The 15,905-nt window shown below is 44.1% G+C and overlaps 1 long non-coding RNA gene across 1 annotated transcript; it reads left to right on the top strand.

Moving 5' to 3' along the window:
* The first annotated feature begins 240 nt into the window (after positions 1 to 240).
* On the top strand, positions 241 to 10,984 carry LOC132591868 (uncharacterized). Its single transcript, XR_009557275.1, has 5 exons — positions 241 to 615; positions 2,149 to 2,287; positions 4,805 to 5,068; positions 5,421 to 5,676; positions 6,464 to 10,984. It is a non-coding gene; the product is annotated as an uncharacterized LOC132591868 (long non-coding RNA).
* Positions 10,985 to 15,905: the final 4,921 nt, after the last annotated feature.

The following is a 15,905-nucleotide window of genomic DNA, read 5'->3' as shown; positions in this document are numbered from 1 at the left end:
GAAGCAGAAAGCGGCGCAGGGCCGGCCCTAACCCTGAACTTAGGCAGGTGGTTTCGGAGTGAAATGGTTGTTCTTTATTTAATACAGTATAGGCTGGCTACGGTTGCTGTACTTTGCTGACAGGGAGGGAAAGGGAGCATTCGCTCTCCGGGGCCGCCCGTCCGTCCGCCAACCGCAGCAGGCCCTTTAAGGCCCGGCGCTCCACGGGCGGACGGGCGGGCCGGCCAACCACCTCCGCCTCCTCACGCCACCAGCCCGGCGCTGCTGAATGCTGCTGCAGCAGCTGGGCCGGCCGAGAAGGGGACGGAAGAGGCGGAAGAGGCTCGGCGGGCGGACGGGCGGGCGGCCCCTCTCGCCCCCAGCAGCCGCAGGCGCAGCAGCTCCTCCTGCTGCTTCTGGTCGGGGCTGCGGGAGAGGCGGCGCTTGCCGGGGCCGCTTTCCTCGCTCGCTGCCGCATCGCCGACCGACCGGCCGGCCGAGCAGCCCGCCCTGCCTGGGCCCCAGCCGGGAGCAAGGAGAGCGGCCCGCTCCATGGTGGCGACGTGTCGCTTGGGAGGCGCTAGGCCGCGCCGCCGCCTTGGCAGCTTCTTCCCTCAGCCCCAGCGGCTGCTGCAGGTACGTACGGAGGGGCCGGGGAGGCGACCTGGTCAGCCCCGCCGCCATGAATTCCAGGCCACGGACCAGGAGGGGCAGAGGCTGGATCCGACCCGGAACTGCGCTCCTGCCTGCCTGCCTGCCGGCCGGCCGGCCCCCCAGCAGCCGGATCCGACCCCTCGGTCAAGGCGTAGTGCCCTCCCTCTCCCACCGGCAGGCAGCCCAAGGTAGTAGTAGGCCACCCACCGGCCTGTCCGTAGCACGCTTTGCAGGAGATACTCTCTTCCTCCCTCCACCTTATTTGTGGGGTCAGGCTGCCTTCGTCACATTGTGGGTGCCCGGCCCCTTCATGGGGAATTGGGTGGGTGCTCGGGCACCCAGGGAGACAGCACCTAGGCCAGCCATACCCTTCCTTCTCCCATTCCATAAGGATAATGTTACGATTGATACCCCACACATCTTCCTGGGCTGCCCCAGCCACTCTGGGCAGCTTCCAACCTACAGTATAGAAAAACATCATGAAACTTTAAACATTTAAAGCCTTCAGGTGGCTTGGAGGTCAAACAACTCCATAGCCTCCAATGAAAATTGGGACGTCCTAAGGAAAAGTGGGACTTTCCGGGATCAAGTCAGAAACTGGCACAGCTTCTCTAAATCAGGGAGGTCCCTGGAAAAGAGGGACACTTGGAGGGTCTGCGATGCTTCCTCAGAACCCCTTTCCTCTCCCTCCCTCCCAGTTGGCATGAGCTGTGACGCTATAACTGTAGTTCCCTTTCCAGAGGATATCAGCCACTGCTTACACAAATACCTTCCACCCCTTTTAAGCCATAGGGCACTGTTTGCAGGCAATCCTTTCCGCCCCCAATTTATCTCCCTTGCCCTTTCTTTCCACGGAAGTTGTATCCTGCAAACCCCACAGAGGGCAAGTAGGTGCCACAAACTGCTGGACCAGCATCAGCAGTCCATTTTATCAGATGCACAATGTGTTTACCATGAATAATTTTATAGATAGCCAGACAGACAGATATTTATTTTGTTTAATAAATTTGCCAGCCAAGTTTCAAAATAAAATATTTTGGCGACTTATTGTGAGCATGGCAAGAAGCTCAAAGGACATGAGGGTTCTTACTGGGACTTTCTTGGACTTTCCTCATTAAGGCATGCAAACTTAATATTGTTATACTAAATCAGGCATCCCCAAACTGTGGCCTTCCAGATGTTTTGGCCTACAACTCCCATGATCCCTACCTAACAGGACCAGTGGTCGGGGAAGATGGGAACTGTAGTCCAAAACATCTGGAGGGCCGAAGTTTGGGGATGCCTGTACTAAATCATTTGTAGGATAGTTGCAGACTGCAATGCGTTGGGAAACACCCAGGGGTGCCTGCTAACTCCCAGAACTCTGAGCATCCTTTGCAACGCTGGAAAAGGCATCTCCCCACTCATCCAGTGCACTCAACAACATAAACCAGCTTGATTTATGCACACTAATCATCTAGCATAACACAGCTAGATTGTAGTCTAATCTACTATTTATTTACACACTATGTACAGACTACAGCATAATGGCGACCCTTCTCTTCAGCTCCGAGAGAAAACGAACAGAACGAAGTAAAAGTAAAAGTACATTACCAAGTAAATACAGCGGAAGAGAGATAAGGCTGTCTTCCGTTCCCACAGTCTTCTCAGACAGGTATGTGAATTATACCAATCACAAAATGCAGCATCGGAGAAGTGAAATTGCTAACATCTTGTTGATACTAGTAGAGACTACTAACATTGATATGATATCCTGTACAGTCATACCTCGGTTTAAGTACGCCTTGGTTTGAGTATTTTCAGTTTAAGTACTCCGTGGACCTTTCTGGAACAGATTAATCCACTTTCTATTACTTTAAATGGGAAAGTTCGCTTCAGGTTAAGTACGCTTCAGGTTAAGTACAGACGTCTGGAACCAATTGTGTACTTAAACCGAGGTACCATTGTATACTGTTCATATATACTTTATAAACAGTTTAAATTAAGCAGTATGAGGAACTTTCAGGGTAAAGCACTTTGGCTTCAGCTCAGAGGTCTTTGGAAGTTTGGATGTGCAGACAACTCTTATTTGCTTTCTTGACTTGGACAAGGGCAATCATTGCATTTACTGAAACTGCTTTGGAATAAGCAAGGAGTGCCTGAATTTCAGGGAATTTACTTGGGATTATTTATGTTTATTTGCCTATGGATTCCAGGTGCTTTGCCTGCAATAACTGCAATGTGTTTCATTAAGAGGTAGCTTACTTAGATAAGTATTAGGTTAATTTAATTGATCAAAATTTTTGACAGACTACTGTTATTACATCAGCGAGGGAAGTAATATCAACATGAATCATTTGCAGGCACTGAAATGTGAGTTTTTAAAAATATCTTCCAAATGTTATAACTGGAACATTTGTAACCTTGCCAGTGAAAATGTAATGACAGTTAGATGGAGATATAATAAAAATAAATGTTCAACAAAGTTTATTATATGAGCTGTGATTAATCCAGGTTCATATTTTAGTTTCTGGAGCCATATCAATGCCTACCTTAAGCATGGGCATAGCCGCAGGGGGGCAGTTCCCTCCCCAAATCAATAAAATCCAATACAGATCTGAGGGTCTGCCACCCTAACAAAAGCTTCCCCCCCAACAAAGTTTGCCCCCCCCCACAAAAACCCTTAGTCAAGAAATGAGCGACGGAGTGGGAGAAGGAACAAGTGGGGAACAAAGGTAGCTTTTTGTTGTGTTGTTTCCATGCTCTGGATCAGCCCAGGGATTATCTGTATCATCACCTGTTTATCTTTATTCCACTTTCCCACAAAATGTGCCCAAAGTGACTTCCAATATGTCAAATGAACGAGTACTATTCAAAAAACTTATAAGAAGCAATTAATACTCGCTTCTGGTTTCCAGCCATGAGATATGGCTGCCTCCCAAGAGATCGGGCCCTCAGTCTTGCCAGTAATTCAGGGTTAATATGAGGGTAATTAGTCCTGCTGATTGCCCCCCCCCTCCCGGGAGGGGAGGCTACACCACCCGCAGATCGTCCGTTATCTGCCCTCCGCAACAAGATGTGTTCTGGAAAGGAGATAAAAAAGATCTCGTAAATGAACCAGTCGCTGGATGTCAAGGTTTTGAAAAGGACTCCTGTTGTTGTATTTTCATGAATGTGAGGTGAGCGGTTATTTTTCCTTTCTGTGTATCTACATGTGCTCTTCTATGCTGAACCTCACCAAGAAAGAACTAACATTAAACGGAATACAGGTGGATTTCCAATTGTAATTAGCTATCTGCCTGTGCAGCCCTTGCTGGAAGTTTTAATTTGACTTAGCAAAAGATAAAGGAGTCGAGAAAATGGTGTCCGTTATCTGTGGCGCAGAAGGAAAAGCCTCCTTCTTCTGAGGGAGTGGGAAACATTTTTCCCCGGACTACAATATGGGAAAAAATTCACAAAAAAACAGTGCAAAAAACACATATAGAGTGAGAGAGATGCAGAGAGAGAGAGAGAGCGCTCACAAGAATGCAGATATACATCCTGATCAAGTTTGCAGATGACACCAAATTGGGAGGGGTGGCTACATCAAGGGACGTATTCCGCTCTGGTAAGACCTCACCTGGAATACTGTGTCCAGTTCTGGGCACCACAGTTCAAAGCTGGAACGTGTCCAGAGGAGGGCAACCAAAATGGTCAAAGGCCTGGAAACAATACCTTATGAGGAACGGCTTAGGGAGCTGGGTATGTTTAGCCTGGAGAAGAGAAGGTTAAGGGGTGATACGATAGCCATGTTCAAATATATAAAAGGATGTCATATAGAAGAGGGAGAAAGGTTGTTTTCTGCTGCTCCAGAGAAGCGGACACGGAGCAATGGATTCAAACTACAAGGAAGATTCCACCTAAACATTAGGAAGAACTTCCTGACAGTGAGAGCTGTTCGGCAGTGGAATTTGCTGCCAAGGAGTGTGGTGGAGTCTCCTTCTTTGGAGGTATTTAAGCAGAGGCTTGACAGCCATATATCAGGAATGCATTGATGGTGTTTCCTGCTTGGCAGGTGGTTGGACTGGATGGCCCTTGTGGTCTCTTCCAACTCTATGATTCTATACCCACATTTCCAAAGAATTGTGTATATCCAATTATTAAGGCAGGTGGCAACCTGGAACAATAAGAATAATTTTTTCTTCTCACACAGGGCTCTGGGGCTTGGTGAACAATGCAGGCACTGGTGCCCCATCAGCTCCCAGTGAATGGCTGACCAAAGATGGCTTTGCAAATGTGATCGGTGTCAACTTTCTTGGGATGATTGACATGACGCTACACATGCTGCCCCTGGTGAGAAGAGAAGAGCCAGAGGGAGGGTGGTCAACATGTCCAGTATGATGGGACGACAGGCATGCTTTGCAGTACCCTATACCGCATCCAAGTACAGCGTGGAAGCCTTCTTTATCATCTTGAGGTAAAACTGATAGTTCTGTAGCTTCCTCTTTTCCCTTGCTTTAGTGGGATGTCTGCTTCTCCAGCTAAGTTTCAAGCAGAGGACTGCAATGAATAAAGAGCAGGTGCTGGGACATGTGGACTGCACCAAAGACTTACAAAGTAATCAGCAGGTGTTTGCACACCTGTTTTTCTTGAGGAAACTATTTAATGTACCAGTAAGAGTTGTAAGCACCAGCTTCCTGGTGGCTGCCTCTGAATATACCTGATACCGTGTCATAGACAATACCCTGGTGCCTGCAGGACAGAAGAACACAGGAAGGTGCATTTCACCATATCTCTCTCTCTCTCCCTCTCCCTTCTTCTTTCTTTAGGGAAAGATGTTCTATTCCTTGGACCCCAAATCATGACCTGCATGATTATTCTGGTTCTGAAAGAAGACGTGTTTCTTGATTTTTCCTCTTCAATTCAGGCGAGAGATGCGTCCTTTCGGGGTCCAAGTCAGCATTATTGAACCTGGTTGTTTCAAAACACCCATGCAGTCAAACATGGTAGAGAGCTACAAGAATGCATGGAGCCGGGCCCCTTCTGACATCAAGGAAGCCTATGGGAGGCACTACTATGAGCACAGTGAGTAGAGATGGGTGGGGGGAATAATTCAGTTTGGTTTGCATTGTAATGCAAAGCTACCGTATTTTTTACTCCATAAGACGTACTTTTTCCTCCTAAAAAGTAAGGGAAAATGTCTCTGCGTCTTATGGAGCGAATGTGTGGTCGATCGGTGGCTCCCTTTCTGGCCCCGCCCCCTTGCCCAGACCTACATCGTTGAATGTTTTGCAGACGGAGGCTGTTTGTTTCCCCAGCAACAAGTGACTGGCTGATTAGATTATCTATCTGGAAATTGTAGAAACTACTCCCTTTCCTTTCCTAAAGAAGTTGCAGAACTGTGAGTTGAACCCCACAAAAACAGGACTTTTTCCCTTTGCAATGGAAGCTCAACAACTTTGAGCTGATCGTCAAAAAACGGGGCTTTTCCCCTTTGCAAAAGAAGCTGCACAACGTTGAGGTGATCCTCAAAAAAACAGGGCTTTTCCCCTTTCCTCCTCTAAAAACTAGCTGGAGTTAATTTTGGTGTATAATTGTGCTATACTTTTAATATAGGGGGAAGCATGTGTAGTGTTGTGTTTTGAGGCAACATAGCAATGCACTTATGTATGTGCATCACGGAAGGTTGTAAATACATATAGGGTTGCACAAATAGCAGAATAAGAGGCAACGAACACAAAAGGCAGGGGTGTGTGTTATGCAATGGGCATTTTTCTGGTAACAATATGTCCAAGTATCTTATTGGCATGCCTTTCCATTGTATTCCAGTGTTTCTTAGATCTTCCTTGAATTTCTGGAAATTGTTTTGCAGGTTGTGCATGTGTGTGTTGGAAACTGAAAGGACAGGCGGTATGAAGGCCAAAAGTGCTAGGCCAGATGTCACAGAAAGCTCAGAGGACGCGCAATCAAACAAGCTAAAGGATACCAGATTTAGAAGGCAATTGGGCCGCATCCGGGCCCCGGGCCTTAGTTTGCCTACCCATGCTGTAAGACTTTCAGAATCCTGTCAGATCCTTCACATAATTCTTTGTTCGCTTCTGGTGGTGCATGGTCATGGTTTTGACAACTTGGGCTAATCTGATTTTTTGAATAAGGGCATCTCCTAAATGGCTAGAAATGACATTTATATCTTTTAGGAATGACACCCAGGCAGTTCATTGCATTGTGGCAATAATCCTCCCTCTTTTGCACGTGGTTGGTTCCATTCCTTTTACCTTGTACACATGTAACTTTTGAAGTTCCTTGGAGTGTAAACCAAATGTCCACAAGGTCTGTCTTTGTGGAAATGGATTTCCTTTCAGTTGCAAACTGTGGCTGGGCAGCTCATTCTTGGCTGTGCTTTAGCTTGCCCAGCTGCTGCACACATTTCCTGAAATAAACCAGCCCTGGCTGCATCTTATTAGCTCTGTGTACAAGCACACTTTAAACTACAGAGACCAACGAATGGATTGAAGAATTTAACCTTTTTTATTATGTTCTTTCCACAAATAACTCTAACGTAATACTCTAAAAGTGGAGGTTTACCCTTGTCCCTCTTTTTGTAAGCTCTCCCAGCACAACTGCCTTAATATTAATGTATTAATGCCACAAATATAAACTCTTCATATCATATATATTTAAGAGAATGCATATAAACAATATATAAGCACATAAACAATATATGCTTCCCCTTTCACCGTACTAAAGAACTGCTTTGTAACATGGAAACTAGGCAGGCTTTTTGAATGAGAAAGAAAACACCCAAATGTGTAATATATCTTTTAAATGAGGAAAATATTCATTTTAAGGCAGGCGAGCAAAACGACATAGTGTTGTGGGGGCTCGGCATCCTTTTGTTTTCATCCTTTCAAAGAAGATGGCTCGTTGTCAGTTTTCCTTCCTTAATGGAGGCAGTGAGGGGTGGGGGAGAATTGTTACTGGTGCTCTTCTTCAGAGTCTCTGAACTCATATGCCAACTGCAATGTTGCATCACCATTTGTCCTGAATGGATGACTTGATCAAACATCACATGCTCTTGTATTCTTGGCACAACAATGAACCAAAAACAAACCCCTGTGTTGCAATAAAAACCAATCACAATAATACAAACAGAACGCATAGGCTAATAGTTAGTAGAGAAGATATAATAGGATAATGATATTCAAATTGTAGGATTAAGCCAATCAAAGTTCATATGTACAATATAACAGGGTGGTAGTGAGGACCATCAAGCCAAAACAAATGTCTGAGAACAGTCTCACAAGTGTCTTTCAAAAGTTTCAACAGCAGACATCTCTAAAGTTACAAAAGTATAGTCTCTCAATAGTCTTTCAAAAGATTCAGCGGAAGGAGTCTCAAAAGCCTCAAAAGGACAATGTCTCCGGAATGATACTACTGTTTCGTGATAGTCTTCATCAGCCGATATTATTCATCAGCATAAATTTATTCTGTTGTTCTGCTTACCGGTATGTTGTTTGTTCTGCTGAGCCATTGCACATGGCTCGAAGTTCAGTGTAAACTGCTTGTATTCAACGTCTTCCTAGAACTCCCCCAGGTAGATAGTAAACGGTCTGCAAAGGGGCAGAGAGAGAAATACTGAACTTCATCACTTCATCAGTGCCCTACAGTGGCCATGGCATAAAACCCTAGGCAGGATGAGGTCTCTTTCTCGCTGCTCTTCCTTAGTGCTCTCATCTACTTTTTTGTTGAAGAGTATTGTGCTGGCAGCAGTCTGCACACATTCCTAGCCAGGAGATAGAACAGGCGTCAGCAACGTTTTCTGGCTGTGGGCTGAAGAATTCCCACGGACTATCGTTTCCGGTGTCCGGGACCTGGGCAATGTGGCATTGGAAGTAGCTTCTGCGCATGTCCGCAGTGCCAGAAATCGCTTCCGGGCATGCGCAGAAGCTATTTCCAGTGCCACACTGCCCATGTCCTCGGCACCGGAAATAGCTTCTGCGCATGTTCACAGTGCTGGAATCGCTTCTGCGGCTGCACAGGCGCCATTTTCGGCGCCGCTCGGCGAGTCCCCGTGGAAGATTCGGCGGAAGACGTCTCAAAAGCCTCAATAGGACTGTGTCTCGGGACCGATACTACTGCTTCATGATAGTCTTCATCGGCTGATGTTATTCAACATGTTTATGTTGTCGTTTGTTCTGCTGAGCCATTGGACATGGCTCAAAGTTAAGTGGAAACTGCTTGTATTCAACGTCTTCCTGGAACTCCCCCAGGTAGTTAGTAAACTGTCTGCAAAGGGGCAGAGAGAGAAATACTGAACTTATGTTTCTGTGTTCTCCTATTGATATCCTAGGTTTTTATAACCCTGCACAACAAATAAAGAAGAAAAGAGGTAATAGGTCTAGGAAGAGCCAACACGTCTGAACTCCTTACAATCTCCCCCTGTTGTTTCCTAAGTAAATTCTTTTGTGACCACTAGGTGGCGATAGCCTTTTTCCAAAGGATCATTCCTGCTCCTTTACGTGCCAACTGACGCCTCTTTGTCTTACTCGGGATCGCCTACTTCCGCTGAGTGATGTCTCAGTTTTTGTTTTGTTTTTTTACTCCGCCATTATTCTCCTCTTCAGCCGCTCTTTCCCTTCTTGGTCTGTCCTTCCGTTTCCTCCCCTTTTCCTCTCCTCTGCCTTTGTTTTTCAGCTCGTCCACCCCGTGTTGCCTTCCCCTTCTTTCTCCTCTTCTCCCTCCTTCAGGCCACCTCCTTCCCTCCCTAGCTCCATTGGGATGGATCTCCTTTCCCCTCTTTAGTCACTTTCAGTTGTTTTCAGACATTGTTGTCCGCGGGCATCACTTGAATCCGCCTTGCGTGATTTCTGCTGCGGGCACAGCAAGCAGTGCACGCTATGGTTGCCAATGAAAGTACTGTGACTGAAAGGCAGAGAGAGAGAGAGAACATATTATCTTCTGGAATTGCTAGCCAGGAGTTAGAACAATCCAACCTGCTAATACAATGAGTAGACTCACCAGAAAGGGACAGTTGTGGCTTTTACATTTGTCTTGTGTCCTCTGGAATTACTAGAGGCCACAAGAGTTGCTAACAACAAGAGCTCCAGAACATGGGTAGGCAAACTAAGGCCCCTCTAGTAGCTCTAAACTGTACATGTAGATTAAAGAAAATCTCAAAGAAAGAATACATTATTCATAGCTCCTGAATGACTAAATAGACCCATCTGATGAGCCCAGAAAGTTGCAAGCATGATTCATACTTACCAATGAATAAGAAGATGCAGAAGAACACCAGAATCTCATATGGTTCGGCCTTTTTTAACCCCGCCCAAATTCCTTGAAAGACATCCTCCTTGGGTTAACCCACGTTGGGACAGGGGGAGGGGAAACCAAAGAGAGAATTTGTCAGAATTTCTACTGTTAACTGCCTGGAAATCCCCCAGAATGATACTACTGTTTCGTGATAGTCTTCATCAGCCGATATTATTCATCAGCATAAATTTATTCTGTTGTTCTGCTTACCGGTAGGTTGTTTGTTCTGCTGAGCCATTGCACATGGCTCGAAGTTCAGTGTAAACTGCTTGTATTCAACGTCTTCCTAGAACTCCCCCAGGTAGATAGTAAACTGTCTGCAAAGGGGCAGAGAGAGAAATACTGAACTCCATCACTTCATCAGTGCCCTACAGTGACCATGGCATAAAACCCTAGGCAGGATGAGGTCTCTTTCTCGCTGCTCTTCCTTAGTGCTCTCATCTACTATCTTGTTGAAGAGTATTGTGCTGACAGCAGTCTGCACACATTCCTCACTACCTCCACACCCTTTTCTTTTAATTTTAGTTTTCAAAAGCCAAAAAGATACAAATAATAATAATAATAGGTATAAATCACAAAGAATACAAATAAAGGTACAGAGATAACAAAGAAAATTTGTGCATGACACATGTATGTTAATCACGATGACTGTTTCATATTTGAACATCTATCACAGACAGACATTTCATACTGCTTTGGATATGCTGCTTTGCAATGGATATGCACACTTCATACATTCATCTGAGAATGCAAGTGATGAGAAGTTATGTGTGAATTGGCCCTCGTTCTCTTCATGCTGGGAGATTCCGCTGTTAGCTCTAAACTGTACATGCTACCTCCTGCATAATCTTGTAGTACGCTAGCCCAAAGCAACACTGCCATTTGACCCAGAGCTAACTATTTCTGTAAATGTTGGCTCCCATGCCATTCAGATGATAAAGTTCAGATTGAAACTTTTAAGTGCTATAGAACCTAGGGGCTGGTTGCCTGTCCGGATTCTGCCACACAAATATTCACATACATAAACAGCATTTATATTGCATGGTGAAGCTTAGCAGTGTAGATCTTCACTGAATTCTTACAAACGTTTACTTAAAGCCTGAACATCACAATTGCTGCGGAATCAGAAACCATGTAGATTAAAGAAAAGCTCAAAGAAAGAATACATTATTCATAGCTCCTGAATGACTAAATAGACCCATCTGATGAGCCCAGAAAGTTGCAAGCATGATTCCTACTTACCAATGAATAAGATGATGCAGAAGAACACCACAATCTCGAAAGGTTCGGCCTTCGGTAGCCCCGCAAGCTTAAGCAATAGCTGGTTTCCAAATTCCTTGGAAGACATCCTGCTTGGGTTAACCCACGTTGGGACAGGGCGGGGGGAAACCAAAGAGAGAATTTGTCAGAATTTCTACTGTTAACTTTCATAAACTGAACACCAAGAAGGAACTGCCTGTTCTGTGAGATCACCAGCAAAACAAGTTTAGCACCATGGCTTAACTTTCAAGGGACACACAGAAAAATCATGGCTACAGTTGCATACAATCCTTTTAACCTTGACTCCCCTTCATAGATCCTACCTATCGAATAAGCAGCCTTGAAAAATCTAATAAATCTAATGCAAAAGCCCCACAGAATATTAAAATACAATAATCTATTAAACATTAAAAAGCTTTCCTAAACTGGGCTGCCTTCAGATGTCTTCTAAAAGTCTGGTAGTTGTTTTTCTCTTTGACATCTGATGGGAGGGAAATTTATATTGAAATGGTATAGAACCCCTGGCGCAACAGGCATATATAGTGAAAGGATTGAGCCCAAAGTGTTGGCACTGCGGTCAAGAGTTAGGGGCATATGCACATATGTGGTGGAAGTGTATTTTTGTAAAGGAATATTGGCAAAAGATTTTAAGGGTAATTTCTGATTTATTTCCTGTTAAGATAGAAGTCGACAGAGAAATGCTTATCTTTGGAATAGTGGGGAATAGTAAAATAGAAAGAAATGAGCAAGATTGGTATAATATCATGATTTTAGCTGGTCTGCTAGTTATTGCATCAAGATGGAAAGAAAAGGGTAAATGGACAATGGAAAAATGGAATGGTAATGTTTTTGAATATGTACAATCTGAGATAATTGAACAGGTAATGATGTGGGAAAACAAATGTCAAAAGAAAACAAATGTCAAAAGATCTCAAATAAATGGACAAACTATAGAAATTGGATAGCCAACCCAAGCATCCAAATTAGAATGAATAATCTGTGCTCATGGTTAAAGATTTTAAGAAATAATAATTATTTAGGGGGAGGGGTTAAAGGGGAGGGAGAAGGGGGAGAAAACAGCATAGGATAAATGAGTAGGGAGAGAAGTATATACTGTCGAGTATAGCCAATAGTGTGATGATTTTGATGCATGTTATTGATAGACCTTCTACTGAATGATTTTTTGTAACCTATTTGATGTCCCTGGGTGAAAGTGTGATTATAAAGAATGTAAATAAAAAATAAATTAAAAAAATGTTTTTAAAGAAAACATTGGGGGGGACTCATTTTCCTATTTGGTAAAAACCCCACTTGGTCCATGTTTATACAATCTTTTAATACCTTTTTTAACCTTGTGGCGAGTATGTCTGTGTAAATTTTGTAGTCTGTGCTGAGTAATGATATTGGTCTGTAATTGCTGATATCTTCTCTGTTTTTTCCTTGTTTGGGTATCACTACAATATGTGCTTGTTGTCAAGTATCTGGTGTTTTCCCTTCCTTCATTATACTGTTTATTAGTGTTTTCATTGATATCTGTATTATGTACTGAGCTGAATCCAAGAACAATAGGATCCAGAATGCAGCAGTCTGATTGGTCCGCAGGAGCCACCCAATCCAGCTCCAGGTGGAAGTGAATCAGGCAGGAGCAGCCAATCAGGCTGCTGGCAGAAGTGAATCCGCAACCTGATTGGCCTACAGGTGCAGCCCTGAAGCAGCCAATCACGCACGGCCCATTGTGTAAATAATGTATATAAGCAGATGTTTTGGGGAAAGAGCCCTTCCTTCTCTTCTCCTTTTACTACTAAAGGCTGAATAAAGAGCATGAAATTCACTCTCGACTCCAAGTATATTTCAATCTGTAATGAATTTTCTATTTTTTTGTGATGTAGAGCTGTAATTCTGCCTGGTCCTTGGGCTTTTCCTATTTTTGTTTTTCTTATAACTTCATGTAATTCCATCGTCGACACTGGGGCATTCAGAACTTCAATTTTTTCCTTTGGGATCTCTGGCAAATGTTTTTCCTTCAGGTAGGTATTCTATTATTTCTTCTTCTGTCTCATTCTCTTTCTTGTATAGTCTTTGGAAATATCTCACAAAACTATAATTTATTTCCTTCAGGTTATCCAACAAGTCCCCTTCTTCCATTATTTTGTCAATTATTCTTTCTTTTTGTTTTTTCTTCAGTTGCCACGTTGAGCATTTTTCCTGGTTTGTTTGTGAATTCAAATGTTCTTTGCTTCATCCACCGGATATTATTTTCTATTTCATAACTAACTATTGATGAGATTTTGGTCTGTAAGATTTTAATTTTTTGTATTGCCTTTTCATTTTTTGGATCTTTACTTAATATTTTCTCATTTAACATTATTTCTTTATTTATTTGATCTAATTTTTCTTCCCTCTCTCTTCCTTGTCTAGCATTCTGTACAATATAGAAACCTCTTATATATGCTTTGCTTGCATCCCATATTGTTCTTAGATAAGTTCTTCATATTGTTGTCTTAATTCCCTTATTTCATCGTTTGATTTCTCATAGCTTTTTCAGTTCTTTATTCCTAATCTGTATTTTCTTCATTGCATCATCTTGTTTATTGGTTTTAGTTTTTAATTCTTGGACTGCTTTTTCCAGTTCTTTGTCCATTATATTTAAGTCTGATTTGTTAATCCCATTATTAATTTAAAATTTTGATCTATCTTTGCGTCCATCCTGTCTAATTTTTCATTCAAGCTTTTGCTCATACAGTGGTACCTCAGGTTAAGTACCTAATTGGTTCCGGAAGTCTGTCCTTAACCTGAAGTGTACTTCACCTGAAGTGAACTTTCCAACGGATTGATCTGTTCCAGATGATGAAAAACACCCCCTAAAACAGCAATTTAACATGAATTCTGTCTAACGAGACCATTGATCATTGACTTAAAGAAGGAAAGAGGGAGGGAGGGAGGGAAGAGAGAGAGAAGGAAGCAAGGGAGGGAGAGAGGGGCGGGTGAGAGGGAGGGAGGGAAGAGAGAGCAGGAAGGAAGGAGAGAGGGAGGGATGGAGGGAAGAAAGAGGAGGGAGGGAGGGGTGGATGAGAAAGAGAGGAGGGAGGGAAAAGAGAGAGAAGGAGGGGGAGGGAGGGAAGAAAGAGAAGGGAGGGAGGAAGGGGTGGGTGGGTGAGAGGGGAGGGAGGGGTGAGAGAGTGAAAGAAAGGGAGAAGGGAAGGAAGGAAGGGGTGAGAGAGAGAGTAGTGACTCATCCTGGAGAGTAGTGACTAGTGGGGTGCCACAGGGTTCTGTCTTGGGCCCAGTCTTATTCAACATCTTTATCAATGACTTGGATGATGGGCTTGAGGGCATCCTGAGCAAGTTTGCAGATGACATCAAATTGGGAGGGGTGGCTAATACCCCAGAGGACAGGATCACACTTCAAAATGACCTTAACAGATTAGACAGCTGGGCCAAAGCAAACAAGATGAATTTTAACAAGGAGAAATGTAAGGTACTGCACTTGGGCAAAAAATAATAATATGAAAGGCACAAATACAGGATGGGTGACACCTGGCTTGAGAGCAGTACATGTGAAAAGTATCTAGGAGTCTTGGTAGACCACAAACTTGGCATGAGTCAGCACAGCAGTGTGATGCAGCAGCTAAAAAAGCCAATGCAATTCTGGGCTGCATCAATAGGAGTATAGCGTCTAGATCAAGGGAAGTAATAGTACCACTGTATTCCGCTCTGGTCAGACCTCACCTGGAGTACTGTGTCCAGTTCTGGGCACCACAGTTCAAGAAGGATACTGACAAGCTGGAACGTGTCCAGAAGAGGACAACCAAAATAGTCAAAGGCCTGGAAACGATGCCTTATGAGGAACGGCTTAGGGAGCTGGGTATGTTTAGCCTGGAGAAGAGAAGGTTAAGGGGTGATATGATAGCCATGTTCAAATATATGAAAGCATGTCATATGGAGGAGGGAGAAAGATTGTTTTCTGCTGATCCAGAGAAGCGGACATGGAGCAATGGATTCAAACTTCAAGAAAGAAGATTCCACCTAAACATTAGGAAGAACTTCCTGACAGTAAGAGCTGTTCGGCAGTAGAATTTGCTGCCAAGGAGTGTGGTGGAGTCTCCTTCTTTGGAGGTCTTTAAGCAGAGGCTTGACAGGCATATGTCAAGAATGCTTTGATGGTGATTCCTGCTTGGCAGGGGGTTGGACTGGATGGCCCTTGTGGTCTCTTCCAACTCTATGATTCTATGATTCTAGAATCGTAGACTGTCCCCGGGACAGGTGAGGGTGCTGATCCCTTATTTTCAAATCCAAAACTTGGCAGCTATGAGAGGATCTCATCCAGTAAACTGATTAAAATGCCCTGAAGTGAGAATGATTCATGGATGGGGCCTTCCATAAAACTGGGGGCATAAAAAAGCCCTGCACCTTGTAATAAGTGGGGATGTGGGTGCGTCACAACAATTAATCACATGTTTCAATGGCCAGAAGCTTTTTCTTATATTTGTGGATATAAAATAATTCACGGTTAAAACATTGTAAAGGAAGCAACATTAGTTTTAATTTATTAGCCTTGCAATGGCTGAGTGAAGCAGTTGCCTCAGGTGCAGTGGCGGAGGAAGCCGCTCGGGTGCCTGGGGCAGGGGGCCCAGGGGTGGGGCGCACCGCGGAGCCTCTGGAGTCTGCCTCCCTCCTCCCACTCAGGCACCCCATGGGCGGAGGGAGCCAGTGGGCAGACCGTTTGGGCAGTGCCACCTGAC

This window comes from Zootoca vivipara, chromosome 3 (assembly GCF_963506605.1).
Source record: "Zootoca vivipara chromosome 3, rZooViv1.1, whole genome shotgun sequence".
NCBI classification, from domain to species: Eukaryota; Metazoa; Chordata; class Lepidosauria; order Squamata; family Lacertidae; genus Zootoca; species Zootoca vivipara.
This window is presented reverse-complemented; position numbering and strand designations above follow the sequence as displayed.